This window comes from Leiobunum rupestre, chromosome 1, assembly GCF_980474605.1.
Source record: "Leiobunum rupestre chromosome 1, qqLeiRupe1.1.hap1, whole genome shotgun sequence".
Taxonomy (NCBI): Eukaryota; Metazoa; Arthropoda; class Arachnida; order Opiliones; family Sclerosomatidae; genus Leiobunum; species Leiobunum rupestre.
The window spans coordinates 16,052,432-16,068,075 of record NC_143384.1 but is presented as its reverse complement, the minus strand read 5'-3'; positions in this window follow the sequence as shown (position 1 = coordinate 16,068,075).

Here is a 15,644-nt window from a genome sequence, read left to right as displayed (position 1 = left end):
ATTAGATTGAATTTGGGGGTATCAACTGAAAATTAGATTGAATTTGTGGGTATCAACTGAAAATTAGATTTCCTTGAACTGTAAATCATCGTAAAAAAATTCAATCAAATTAAATTACTTTATCGACCATGGTCTAGGTTAATATAAAACTACTTAGTTTTTCAACACCAATTGCCCCCCCCCCCCTCCTGCGTAGAGTCTCGGCTGTTTGGGGGGAAGAAGTAGGGGCGAGGATAAAAGAAGCTAATTAGTTTTGCTGTACTAATGTATGTTATTCCTACGAGATAGTGAAATCTCAAACCGCGAAAAGTACCAATTTAGACCCGGATCCCGCCGCACACCCCCCTCTCTCCCCCTCTCTATTCTCCATCCGGAACTTTTCCAAATAAAACGGAAATTAGAGGAAAGACGGCAAATTCTTAAAGGAATCAAAGTGAGGACGAGGCTTAAGGACACAGAAAGAGGAAAAGATATCCGTTTCCAGCGCGCCGAATGAGAAGTTCGTGACCTCAACCTAATTAGGAGACAAGCAAGCGCCGGGTTCACGTTTTGGTGGTGGAGGGGGACCGGCAGGAACTAGGACGATTTAGAATTTCCGGGGACTGATGAAACGAAGGCCAAATAGAGAAACCTGGGAGCGACCATCTAGAATAATTAGGCCATAATTGATATGACAATAATAATAACAATAATAGCAATAAAGAATTTATTTATTTCTATTTAGGGATACTATGTTGGGAGCCATTTTAGCGTGGTTCCCAATACCCCTCAAACACTAACAGCTAGGAGCAACAAACACAAGGAGAACGCAGCTAGCCTTAAAACACGCTAACGCAATGTTGTGTACAAATTTCATTTGACGAACCTTTACGCTGCACGTTTTACGGAAAGTGGGAAGGACATTTTAGAATTTTCGTCTAACCAATGACAATTGTACACAAGAAAATAGAAGACTTTTGACAAATTGCGTTTACCTTGTGTGGGGTGCTGTGTTTGTTGCTCCTAGCTGCCAGTGTGCTCCTCCCCTTAAAATCAATCAAATCAGCCCGGTAAGTCGTTGCTTTCCTAATGTGCTTTAAAACACTTTTTTCCTGATTACCCATACTGAATTCTTGATTACCCATACTGAATTCTTGATTACCCATACTAAATTCTTGATTAATCTTACAAAATTCTTGATTACTCATACTAATTTCTTGATTACTCTTACTAATTTCTTGACTACTCATACTAAATTGTTGATTAATCTTACTAATTTTTTTAATCGTACTTAATTCTTGATTACTCGTACTAAATTCTTGAGTGCTCATACTAAATTATTTATTACTTATACTAAATTCTTTATTACTTATACTAAATTCTTTATTACTTATACTAAATTCTTGATTACTTATACTAATTTCTTGAGTGCTCATACTAAATTCTTGATTACTGGTACTAAATTCTTGATTACTTGTACTAAATTATTGATTACTTGTACTAAGTTATTGATCACACGTACTATATTCTTGATAACTCTTACTAAATTCTTGATAACTCGTACTAAATTCTTGATTTTCCCGATATGATGGCGACCAATCGCCTCAACATAATCATACAGACATTAGGTCAGATAATAATAAAGACATTAGGTCTCATTCCCACGCTTTTTTTGTTCAAATATTCCCGCGCATATAATCACGCAATTGGAATTAATCTATTTTGTATAATTTAATAATTGAAGGGATTTTCGAGGAATATGATTTCACGAGAAACGCGAAAAAGGTATCAAAGTGGCATTAGTCCAGAGTGCGGAAAGTGAAGATAATGTGGCCGACCTGATTTTGGTAGCCTTCCATTTTCATAGTTAGTTAAACTTCATTAGGCCTTCCTCTCCGGGTCGTTTGGTGGTCGGAGTAGAGGGGGATTAACCCCTTTATTCAGCCCCCTCCCCCTCTCTGGTCCGATTGTTCTCAGCCTCTCGCTAACCTGTGGATCCTAGGGGGAAAGTTCTCCGGGTCTCTCCAAATAGGTGAAATGTCATCCCCCGTCGACACGGCGGAGGGGATGTAACCCGCGCTTTAGCGACACGCTTAGCCCCCCCCTTTTGATCCTGGTTCTAGAGCTCCATTAGGATAGTTCGGCTCACCCTTTATACTTAATTAGGCATTGGTAAGCTTTTTGCGTTGGCGGACGGAGCTAGGGCTGAAAGGTTCGATCGTCGCTAACAGACTGCCCGAGTTACCGAGTACTCGAGTATATCGGTAGTTACCGAGTACTTCAATTTTTGAAAGGAAAAAAAAGGATCAGAAAACAAGTATTAAGTTGAATCGCGTGGTGGGTATCTGGAATCACTTGAATGGTATTAAAGCGAGTGCGCTAAGATATTTAGGGGCGATCGGAGAGTAGCGTATATCCTCCAGAGTCTTTACGAGAGCAAACCCAAATTGCGCGTGAATTATTAACTTTCCAATTTCGTGGGACTGCCTTTCTTCAATAATTCAATCTCTTTTAAACGCTCAGGCCGGAGATTCCTTCGCTATACAGGGTGTTGGGTAGACCCTCGTGTCAATTCGTAAGATTTGAAAGAACCGTACAATTACCAGACTAGGAAATTCGTCAAGTTATCAGATTTCTAAAAAGATTAGGTTATCAGTTCTGATAACAGAGTAACATTACCAAACCCTGAAATACGTAAGATTAACAGATTCGAAAACAATATAAAAATGACAAAACTAGGATATTGACCATGTTATTATATTTGAAAACAGTGTAAAAATTACCAAACTAGGAATTGGGCAAAATTATCAGATTCGAAAACAAAGTAAACATTACCAGACTAGGAATTGGGCAAAATTATCAGATTCGAAATCAAAGTAAACATTACCAGACTAGGAAATGGGCAAAACTATCAGATTCGAAATCAAAGTAAACATTACCAGACTAGGAAATGGGCAAAATTATCAGATTCGAAAATGAAGTAAAAATTACCAAACTAGGAATTGGGCAAAACTATCAGATTCGAAATCAAAGTAAACATTACCAGACTAGGAAATGGACAAAACTATCAGATTCTAAAACAGTGTAAACATTACCAGACTAGGAATTGGGCAAAATTATCAGATTCGAAAACAAAGTAAACATTACCAGACTAGGAATTGGGCAAAATTATCAGATTCGAAATCAAAGTAAACATTACCAGACTAGGAAATGGGCAAAATTATCAGATTCGAAAATGAAGTAAAAATTACTAAACTAGGAATTGGGCAAAACTATCAGATTCGAAATCAAAGTAAACATTACCAGACTAGGAATTGGGCAAAATTATCAGATTCGAAATCAAAGTAAACATTACCAGACTAGGAAATGGGCAAAATTATCAGATTCGAAAATGAAGTAAAAATTACCAAACTAGGAATTGGGCAAAACTATCAGATTCGAAATCAAAGTAAACATTACCAGACTAGGAAATGGACAAAACTATCAGATTCTAAAACAGTGTAAACATTACCAGACTAGGAATTGGGCAAAATTATCAGATTCGAAAATGAAGTAAAAATTACCAAACTAGGAATTGGGCAAAACTATCAGATTCGAAATCAAAGTAAACATTACCAGACTAGGAAATGGACAAAACTATCAGATTCTAAAACAGTGTAAACATTACCAGACTAGGAATTGGGCAAAATTATCAGATTCGAAATCAAAGTAAACATTACCAGACTAGGAAATGGGCAAAATTATCAGATTCGAAAATGAAGTAAAAATTACCAAACTAGGAATTGGGCAAAACTATCAGATTCGAAATCAAAGTAAACATTACCAGACTAGGAAATGGACAAAACTATCAGATTCTAAAACAGTGTAAACATTACCAGACTAGGAATTGGGCAAAATTATCAGATTCGAAAATGAAGTAAAAATTACCAAACTAGGAATTGGGCAAAACAATCAGATTCGAAATCAAAGTAAAAATTACCAGAGTAGGAAATGGGAAAATTTACCAGACTAGGAAATGGGAAAAATTACTAGATTCGAAATAAGTGGATAAATTACCAGACTAGGAAATCATCCAAATTACCAGATTGGAAAACAGTGTAAAAATTACCAGACTAGGAAATGGGTAAGATTATCAGATTCGAAAACAATATAAAATTAGAAATTTTCTAAAATTATCAGACTGGAAAATATCTTCCAGTTTATAACTTCGGGTACGTATAACCCTTCATATTCTGCTATTACGTCTGTACCTTAAGTGAAATTGCAGTGGCACCGTCATCCCTCAACACGCAATACACTTGCGCGTTGCGGGGAAGTACGAGATGAACCAATACGCTCCGAATCACCCTGTGCATATGCAGCACAATGCTGTTTCTAGACCTCGGGCTAGACCAAGAAAGGAGTGGGTTTTAAGCGGTCATGTTTATCAGGAGCTCCGCTCTCGAACCGAGGTTGGATGAGAGGCCACGAATTAGTGGAGGGTACATTGAGGGTCCTTCAAATTCACGGATACTTTGATTGGGGCGGCTCTAGACATATTTCTCATAAGGTTCAAGCTCCTCCTCAAGATTTGTCACCGTAAATGATGACGAAGGAAAGCCTCAGTTTCTTCTTCCAATGATAAAATCGTTATTTAAATTTAAATTTTAATATTAATATTTTAACCATGGGCCAAATAATGATAAATCCAGGACATGACTCTATGCGAAAAACCCGTCCAACAGCGCTAACACCCGACCACTATTGCCCCCTATTGGGAAAAACGCGCGATCGCGGACCTACGTCATTTTGGGAGCAAATTTTTTAGGGACAGTTTTCAAAAATAATACACGTGGTCGTCGTCGTAAATATCCTGGAATATTTATTCACAGTTATCATATATAGTGTGGTTATTAAAGGAAGTACTTATTTTTATACGTACTAAGTTCATAATTAGTATAATATATATAATTATTTAATATTAAACATATACTTTCCTAGAATCGTTAAAATTTATCAAAAAATGAGGGGCCAAATATGGCAGGATTTTCGAATTACAACCGCCACTTATTTCCGAATTCCGACTCAGTCATCACTAGATGGCGTTCGGGAAACCGGAAACTTGCTTGATTTTGCCCCCAATTTTTTTTTCCTCCTTTTCCCCCCTACTAAAATGGCCGCCTGTGTCTTTTAGTGGACGGCCGATTTAGTACGCGTGAAGGTACCAGAGTCATGTCCTGGATTTATCATTATTTGGCCCATGTTTTAACTGTACATTTTGCGTTTAAAAATTTGCGTGGCATTTATTTATTTCAAATTAAGTTAAGAAAATTTATACATATCGTTGACAATTCAAATTATCAAACTGATTATGAAGTTCACACGTACCCCACTTGCGAATTTGGCGCTGTGTGTAACTTCAGGTAACATAATTAGTGCGAGGATTCTCATTCACCGGCTAAATTTTTACTGTGACCAAGGCCTACCAAAAATGAAAATGCTTTTTTGATTAAATCTAAGACTTATTTCTGGAAAATAATAAAAAATTTAAATAAAACGTTAAAATCAACTATTATTAACACTTATTTTAAAATTTGAGATTAAAAAATTAACGTTTTTATTATTAGTTATAGTGATCGTAGTAAATACTACTTTAATAGTTATGGCATGTCTTTCAATACCATGAAAAGTGGTGTCCTACACCTTGGATGCAAAAACCCTCGTTCAGACTACTCTCTGGGCGGTACCTTACTCTCCAGGTTCGAATCTCCTGTTCGCGACCTCGGTGTGTGGATGGATCCTACCCTGTCGTTTAGTAATCACACTTCCAAGGTTGTCAAAAAAATTAATTCCCTCTCTGGCCTAACGAGGCGTACTTTCTTCTTCCGCACGTCACGACTGATCAGAACGTTGTACACCTCGCTGGTCTTGCCCCACATTAACTTCGCCTCCGAGATCTGGAGCCCGCCTTTGTCCGGTGACCAGGACAACCTCATCAAGGCCCACAACCGATTTACTAAATTAACCAAAGGCTTTGAAGCACTCATCCCAGAAGAAAGAAACAGACGCTTGCGCCTTGATTCCCCTCTTGTTCGCCACGCCATCAATGACCTAGTCCAAATTTGGAACATCTACACAAAGCAGTCAGCGCTATCACCAACCAATTTATTTACCTTTGACGCGCTCCGTAGGACACGTGGTCACGGCGCGAAGATCTACAAACCCAGGGTGAATACCCGCTAGAGACAGTGGCATCTGACTTACCGATCCATTACCTGCTGGAACTCTTTACCGCAAGACGTAATCAACTGTGCAACCCGTCGATCGTTTAGAAAACATGCATGGGCATACCTCTACTCTCAATTATAATGTCTTAATACCGCTTAAATTTTTTTTTTAATTATTCGTCCTTTATATGTTCAGTCTATTCTTTGGTTTGAAACTCTAACTTTATGTACTCATCTGTTGCTCACCCTGCTGGCTGCACACAAGCTCCTATAAGCTTAGTAGCTGTATTTCTTAAATAAATAAATGTGGTTCCTACGTCACAGTATCTTCCTTTTACAAGGCTACGAGCGCGCGCTACAGTCGCCAGAGGAATATAGGTTTTTCCAGAGCGCGCGTGAAGAATATACTAATCAAGCTTTTTTATTTTATTCATTTTATTTTATAGAAACATCAATTACTTATTTAGAGCTTAGTTTTTTCCCACTTTTCATTATTGGATGCTTGCTCGTAACGTCGTAGGCATACGTCATAATTGAGCCCCACCTAGAAACGATTTTCATGACATTAATTTCGCGTCACAGATCACGTGGCCAAACCCCACACTATTCGGCGAAATAATCACGTGACCGTCACGTGGCTGACCTATACGCGTTACGCTGGCAAAAAACTACACAACCACGAGCAAGCTACGAATAAAACTTTCTACCTTTTCACGTAATTTAACATTCTTTGCATTGCAGACCATAGATGGTTCTAATCATAAGCCTATCAACCCTAAGTTTGAAACGCGCATAGCGCCCTTTGTACCACCACTGGACGGGCGAAAAAGAAGAAATCAGGCGATAGTATCGGCACCTGGTAGAGATAAATTGAAGCTTCTTCCTTCCCCCTTTCTCTCTCTTACCAAAGCAGCTGGCATCATGCATTGCGGGACGCGTTTCGTTTCTCTTTTCCGCCACCGGGTGGATTTAGCGCTGTACTTTCGACAGTGTGTCAGAATTTATAGCCCGGTGTACCTAGTAATAGAGACCATACCACCGGAGGCCTATCATCATAGTGCCCTACGCCAGCGTCCACCTAGCCCAGACAGGTGACAAATTCAGCATGGGTAGTAGTACCCTACTACTGATGATCGCACCTTTGACGCAAGCCACTCAACCCAGCAGAAGGTGCAGCAATGGGTGGACCATTTCCCACTTCGCACACAGCAGTGGGATTAAGAATGGATGCTGTAGCAACTCCAGCCGACACCCTACCTTCGTAGGTAAAGAGTCAAACCCTTTGGAGAGAGCTCCTAAAGGGGAACGACGGGCACACAGCAGCCCAAGTAACCCGGCACAGCTGGCACCGGAGATCCCGGTGTGCTCCAAAAGGCCGGGAAACAGGACCACCGTGCCCTCATATGGGGGCCCGCCACCCCACAGCAGGCTACCCAATCCGCCGAAGCGGCCAGTTTGCACGGACCCTCTCCGTTAGCCTGAGGCGAAGCTCAGTATCCAGCCCATACCTGACCGAAGTCGGAGGTGGAGATAGGACCATTTGATCAGAGCTAACATCTCCCAGTGCGCCACCGCCCTTATGGGTTACAAGAGCCGGACCCCGACTCCCCGGTAAAGCCACCAGTTATTGCACACTCTAACCCATTTAGACTTTCGACAGTCGTTAGCTTGAACCAACACTGCCTTTCGATTCAAACTTAGGGTTGATAGGCTTATGTTAATCTTATTAACTTTTGCCACTCTTACCGACCAAATAGAGCAATTAAAGTTCTACACGATATTCAGGACAGTTCGTTAATATATGACTTCCAATAGATGGAGTAAAAACCTGAGTCATCGTCAACCTGGAGGCAGTTGGTAAGGTGCCTTGGAACAAAAGTCTGCTTGAGGCGGTCTATCCAGCAAAGATTATGGTATGTTTCCAAGGAGAGCCCAGAGCAGTCTATCCAGCAAAGGTCGCTAGTAGGCTACACTTTGAAGCTCTGGCACTCTTTTAACTCATCGTAGGAAAATGTAAAAAAAACAGGCGTACTTCGCAACTCACTCCCTACAACTCCTTTAAATATTTGCATAATACTGTTTAAGTTTACCTTTTCACACTGGTTACCTCGATTTGTTTACAATGTCCTTTTTTACCTAACACACGAACCCAAACCTAAATGTTCGCGTTTCCCTGCTGCTTGGTTTTGCGCTTGTTGCCGCCTACTTCCAGGGGCTAGTAGGCCACACTTTGAAGCTCTCTGGCAGTCTTTTAACTCATCTTAGAAAAATGGGAAAAAAATAGGCATACTTCTCAACTCACCCCCTAAAACTCCTTCAAATTTTTGCATAACATTTTGAAACACCCTGTATAGAACGCTTTTTGCGATAATTTTACTATATTTCCGATATTTGTGCGTTAATTCAAGAAATTTAAGAAAGTTCTTTTCTGTTAACTTAAAAACTAGTAAGCTAAGAATGGAAATATTATACTCGCTGGACTGTTTGGTTTGTACCTTCTCAGACTCGCAAATACGGCGGACTTATCATGCGTGTTGTAGGAACGAAATAGGCCGTGGAACTTGGAAGTTGTGCCAAAAGAAATATGTGAGTCACAGCCAACTATGATCAAGTGCCACCACTCTATAGCGTGTAATCAAAGTTGGCCGTAGTTGTGTACTATACTTTTTGAGAAAATTCGATTATTTTTGGGCTTCGATGTTATAATTTCAGTTTAGGGACCTGGCAACGCGGCACCGAATGCTCCCGTACCAGCTGCGCATCTTCATCCTCGCGAGTGCCACATCGAAAGCCGCCGCAGTGGCGTAGCTAGCATGGGTGACACCCGGGGCGGATATCATGGTGTGCTTCTTAGTAGTCTTTAGTTTGTGTAAGTTTTTTTTTCACAATCGGGTGTCACAACCAAATCTCGCCGAAAACGGGTGGCACCCGTGGCGGGCTGCCCCCACCGACCTCCATAGCTACGCCACTAGCCGCCGTCGCCTCTACACCCGCCAGTCGTAAGATTTGAACAAACTTAATTTTATAAGTTGGGCAAATACCAGAACAAACCATTCCCCGTATCAAAAAAGGTCGTATTAATCTTAAGATGTTTTTAATGTAATGTTAATTTTAGTGTCGAAATCATTTTTCTAAAATAAATCAAATCAATATCTTTCAAATGCTTACACTTATTTTACTCGTACCAATTATTCCCCTAGACAACCGATCTATTGAAAGTGTCCCTTCCCTCGTGATAAGATGAAAATAGACCCGGAAGGCCGTGGATCCTCACAACATAGTCAATCTCCACAAGTGTAAAATAATACATTCTTGATTTTACAAAAGAAACGAATATTTTTCTGTCCTTTTCATATATGGGTGAAAACTTGAAACCACTTAGGTCAGGGAAATAGCATTAAAACAAAAGGAAGTGTTATACTATTATGTTACTTATGTTGTGTTAATTATGTTACTTATGTGAGGTGGTGGAGTGGTTAGCAGCAAGAGGATCCGGGTTTGGGGGTGGTGAAGTGGTTAGCAGCAAAAGGATCCGGGTTCGGGGGTGGTGAAGTGGTTAGCAGCAAAAGGATCCGGGTTCGGGGGTGGTGAAGTGGTTAGCAGCAAAAGGATCCAGGTTCGGGGGTGGTGGAGTGGTTAGCAGCAAAAGGATCCGGGTTCGGGGGTGGTGAAGTGGTTAGCAGCAAAAGGATCCAGGTTCGGGGGTGGTGGAGTGGTTAGCAGCAAAAGGATCCGGGTTCGGTCGTGATGGAGTGGTTAGCAGCAAAAGGATCCGGGTTCGGGGGTGGTGAAGTGGTTAGCAGCAAAAGGATCCGGGTTCGGGGGTGGTGAAGTGGTTAGCAGCAAAAGGATCCGGGTTCGGGGGTGGTGGAGTGGTTAGCAGCAAAAGGATCCAGGTTCGGGGGTGGTGGAGTGGTTAGCAGCAAAAGGATCCGGGTTCGGGGGTGGTGAAGTGGTTAGCAGCAAAAGGATCCGGGTTCGGGGGTGGTGGAGTGGTTAGCAGCAAGAGGATCCGGGTTTGGGGGGGTGAAGTGGTTAGCAGCAAATGGATCCGGGTTCGGGGGTGGTGAAGTGGTTAGCAGCAAAAGGATCCAGGTTCGGGGGTGGTGGAGTGGTTAGCAGCAAAAGGATCCGGGTTCGGTCGTGATGGAGTGGTTAGCAGCAAAAGGATCCGGGTTCGGGGGTGGTGAAGTGGTTAGCAGCAAAAGGATCCGGGTTCGGGGGTGGTGGAGTGGTTAGCAGCAAAAGGATCCAGGTTCGGGGGTGGTGGAGTGGTTAGCAGCAAAAGGATCCGGGTTCGGGGGTGGTGAAGTGGTTAGCAGCAAAAGGATCCGGGTTCGGGGGTGGTGGAGTGGTTAGCAGCAAGAGGATCCGGGTTTGGGGGGGTGAAGTGGTTAGCAGCAAAAGGATCCGGGTTCGGGGGTGGTGGAGTGGTTAGCAGCAAAAGGATCCAGGTTCGGGGGTGGTGGAGTGGTTAGCAGCAAAAGGATCCAGGTTCGGGGGTGGTGGAGTGGTTAGCAGCAAAAGGATCCGGGTTCGGGGGTGGTGGAGTGGTTAGCAGCAAAAGGATCCAGGTTCGGGGGTGGTGGAGTGGTTAGCAGCAAAAGGATCCAGGTTCGGGGGTGGTGGAGTGGTTAGCAGCAAAAGGATCCAGGTTCGGGGGTGGTGGAGTGGTTAGCAGCAAAAGGATCCGGGTTCGGTGGTGATGGAGTGGTTAGCAGCAAAAGTATCCGGGTTCGGGGGTGGTGAAGTGGTTAGCAGCAAAAGGATCCGGGTTCGGGGGTGGTGAAGGGGTTAGCAGCAAAAGGATCCAGGTTCGGGGGTGGTGGAGTGGTTAGCAGCAAAAGGATCCGGGTTCGGTGGTGGTGGAGTGGTTAGCAGCAAGAGGATCCGGGTTTGGGGGTGGTGAAGTGGTTAGCAGCAAAAGGATCCGGGTTCGGGGGTGAAGGAGTGGTTAGCAGCAAAAGGATCCAGGTTCGGGGGTGGTGGAGTGGTTAGCAGCAAAAGGATCCAGGTTCGGGGGTGGTGGAGTGGTTAGCAGCAAAAGGATCCAGGTTCGGGGGTGGTGGAGTGGTTAGCAGCAAAAGGATCCAGGTTCGGGGGTGGTGGAGTGGTTAGCAGCAAAAGGATCCAGGTTCGGGGGTGGTGGAGTGGTTAGCAGCAAGAGGATCCAGGTTCGGGGGTGGTGGAGTGGTTAGCAGCAAAAGGATCCGGGTTCGGGGGTGGTGAAGTGGTTAGCAGCAAAAGGATCCAGGTTCGGGGGTGGTGGAGTGGTTAGCAGCAAAAGGATCCGGGTTCGGGGGTGGTGGAGTGGTTAGCAGCAAGAGGATCCGGGTTCGGTGGTGGTGGAGTGGTTAGCAGCAAAAGGATCAGGGTTCGGGGGTGGTGGAGTGGTTAGCAGCAAAAGGATCCAGGTTCGGGGGTGGTGGAGTGGTTAGCAGCAAAAGGATCCGGGTTCGGGGGTGGTGGAGTGGTTAGCAGCAAAAGGATCCAGGTTCGGGGGTGGTGGAGTGGTTAGCAGCAAAAGGATCCGGGTTCGGGGGTGGTGAAGTGGTTAGCAGCAAGAGGATCCGGGTTTGGGGGTGGTGAAGTGGTTAGCAGCAAAAGGATCCGGGTTCGGGGGTGAAGGAGTGGTTAGCAGCAAAAGGATCCAGGTTCGGGGGTGGTGGAGTGGTTAGCAGCAAAAGGATCCAGGTTCGGGGGTGGTGGAGTGGTTAGCAGCAAAAGGATCCAGGTTCGGGGGTGGTGGAGTGGTTAGCAGCAAAAGGATCCAGGTTCGGGGGTGGTGGAGTGGTTAGCAGCAAAAGGATCCAGGTTCGGGGGTGGTGGAGTGGTTAGCAGCAAGAGGATCCAGGTTCGGGGGTGGTGGAGTGGTTAGCAGCAAAAGGATCCGGGTTCGGGGGTGGTGAAGTGGTTAGCAGCAAAAGGATCCAGGTTCGGGGGTGGTGGAGTGGTTAGCAGCAAAAGGATCCGGGTTCGGGGGTGGTGGAGTGGTTAGCAGCAAGAGGATCCGGGTTCGGTGGTGGTGGAGTGGTTAGCAGCAAAAGGATCAGGGTTCGGGGGTGGTGGAGTGGTTAGCAGCAAAAGGATCCAGGTTCGGGGGTGGTGGAGTGGTTAGCAGCAAAAGGATCCGGGTTCGGGGGTGGTGGAGTGGTTAGCAGCAAAAGGATCCAGGTTCGGGGGTGGTGGAGTGGTTAGCAGCAAAAGGATCCGGGTTCGGGGGTGGTGAAGTGGTTAGCAGCAAAAGGATCCGGGTTCGGGGGTGGTGAAGTGGTTAGCAGCAAAAGGATCCGGGTTCGGGGGTGGTGAAGTGGTTAGCAGCAAAAGGATCCGGGTTCGGGGGTGGTGGAGTGGTGAGCAGCAAGAGTATCCGGGTTTGGGGGTGGTGGAGTGGCTAGCACTTTCGCCTCGCAGCAAGAGGATTCGGGTTCAAACCCAACTTGTGGCACTAGGGTAGAACTCAGAACAAGTCCTTCCACTTTGAGTTTGTAAGTTATCTCCCCACCGGTTAAAGGGGCTTACCTCTAGTTCTTCAGTTACCCCGGTTTATAAAAACTTGTTGAGGTTAACGGTATTAGTGAGTGTAGGGAGCTATTGTCTCGCGTAGCATGAAGAAATTTAACCCGGCCACCTGAATTAAAGGCAATAAAAATCGCTAGATGACTTGGGCCTAAGGGTGTACTTTGGGATATCAGCCTAACTGATTATTATAATGAATTTTGATTCCCATTTTACAACCGGATTCCTCTTACAATTTAATCTATCCAAAAAACATCAAACTTTTAGTTCTAATCCAGTAACTAGTATTTAACAATGTTTAACGGGAAGAGAACAAAACTAAAAAAAAATTAAACTCACCCAAAACAAATTAAAGTTACCGGTGGAAGCGCACGTCGGTAACTTTTTCCCTGCCCTTTATTGTGGCAAGGAAAAATTCATCGTAGTCATACCTCAAACATAAATAAATAAATTATTGATAAGACAATAGATCTTTCTATTAAATAATATATACGCATACATGTATAAAAAATGTTATTTTTAGGAGCGCGCGCTTCCTAATATTTCCGTGTAGAGGGTCTCGTGCGTTTTCGCGCGAGCTCAACAAAAACAAAAATAAGCGCGCTCTCTAACATAATCACGTGACCTCTCGTATTTTATATAAAGAGCTATTAGAACTGATTTTCATTCTTTAATTTAATACATTATTGCGAATAGTTAATTTAACGTTAATAACAAGCTAAATTAGCTGACAATAGCTCGAAAAATAAACAAGTTATCATTTAATAACAAAACTTGACCTACATTCTTGAAACGCGTAGGATATTTCTCGGCACGGATTTGAAAGAGTGAGTACGTGAAAGTTTCGGGAGAGGGGTTCGAATGGGTCCTAACGACTCCGGAATAAATTTCAGGGGTTGCCTCCCAAAAGGGAATTTCAAAATCCCGAGGCAATTTTCATTAGAAACGGACGGGGATCGAGATAATTAAACGCCCAATATATACGTCACTGTGGCGACATCTATGAACGGGGTAAGACGGATAAAATTTAACACGTGACGCTTTACCGGCGTTTGTCAATTGAATAAATTAGGGAAACTATTATTTATATTGTCTCCCCGAATTTGAATATTTAATCACACATTTCGTATACTTCTTTATGTATAACCAGAAGTAAATAATATATGACTTAATTAGAAGTGTATACATCTTAATAAGGTAAGGTTATTAGGTTATTTTTAAAATACGTTTGATAAAGTAGAAATATCCGTAACTTTATACAACTATTATTGAACCTTTATTTTATATTTTTTAAATTAATTTTTAATATTGTTTATCCTTAAGAAAAATTTTACATTTTTATATTGTTAGGCGCAGTACTAATTTTGAAATTATAACAGAGCAAATCGGCTAATGGTTATTTTAGGATTTAAGCATCTTCTATTGGATTACGAAAATGGTGTATTAAATTTGATTCAAAAATTACATCCAAAATTTCCAGATCCAATTTTGACTTCAATCGAAAATTACCATCCACAATTTTCCAATTTTGATCCAATTAAAGGAGAATTGCATATACAGGGTGGAAGCTTCAGCCGTGGTGCAGCCTCGGTACTTCTCCTAGTACACCAGAGTGATGCGGGTCGAACACTTCTACAGGCGCTGGTATTCCTGAAATAGCCAATGGCATAATTAGAAGCGCATCTTTATCCAATCGCCCAAAAAAGCATATGGAAGATGCGCTTCTAATTCTCCCATTGGTCTATTTTTGGCCTACCAGCGCCTGTAGAAGTGTTCCTTCCGCAGCACTCTGGTGTACTTGGAGAAGTACCGAGACTGGACCACGGCTGAAGCTTCCACCCTGTATTGTAATATATGAAATTATCCTTTATTAACCGAATTGATAAAGATTCTTCGATCCAAACAAATTTTATTCAAACTCGATATTGACTCCCATGGCAAAACTTTGTAAAGGACATTTTTTCGAATTGGGGATAATCACGTTTTGGCACTTTAATTTACATTACTTCTTATGGTAATATAAGTAGTACTTACGGTTGTATATCACTGAAAAATTATATTGGGGGAGTTGGAGTTTTTTCAGTGTACTATTCGCACGGATACTTGACTTCACGTCTAACTCGAAATTTTGTAAATTGGCGTTTACTAGGTTTTGCCACGAGATTTTACAGCCTTGCCTCATAACAAGAGAAGCTATTTCTATTGTATATTTTCTATGTTAAGAAATATCTGTAAATTTAAACCCGCCAAAGTAGACGTCTCAATTTCATGACCTGCAGATGGAATCTTATCTCGTAATCTATTTAAATAATACTTCTGATTTTAGCGCTTCTAACCGATTCTCAGAGAACAATTGAGTTATATGACACGAGCAAAAAACTGTGATAAATCAGATATCAGATTATTTGCATTTGCGTTCAGATATTATCAGATCACTTGAAACTTATCTGAAGATGAACAGATTTCAGAATATACAGGGTAATGCAAATATCTGAAGGAGTTGTAGGGGGTGAGTTGCGAAGTATGCCTGTTTTTTTCACATTTTCCAACGAGGAGTTAAAAGAGCGCCAGAGAGCTTCAAAGTGTGGCCTACTAGCCCTTGGAAGTAGGCCTTGTTAAACGTCCGTGAGACGGGGATGCGCCGGTTCGGGTACCTTTCCTGGAAGAGACGTTGAGCAGCCAAAGCATTGCCATCCGCCAGTCCAGACACGAAATGAATATCCGATAGTTCTTCCGAAGTGAACTCCATTGTTGCAGTTTGAAAGGGATGAGAAATCGCGGTCCATCACGACTTTAAAGGGAGTATAACCCCTCTTGTTTGGTAGGGTGCGCTTAGACTATACCGAGTAGCTTCCACACGCCTTCCTAGCGAAGGGTGGCAAGGAGTTAGTTTGATCGGGTTTTACCCCCAAATTCCGTAAAAGGTTATACACCCTCACT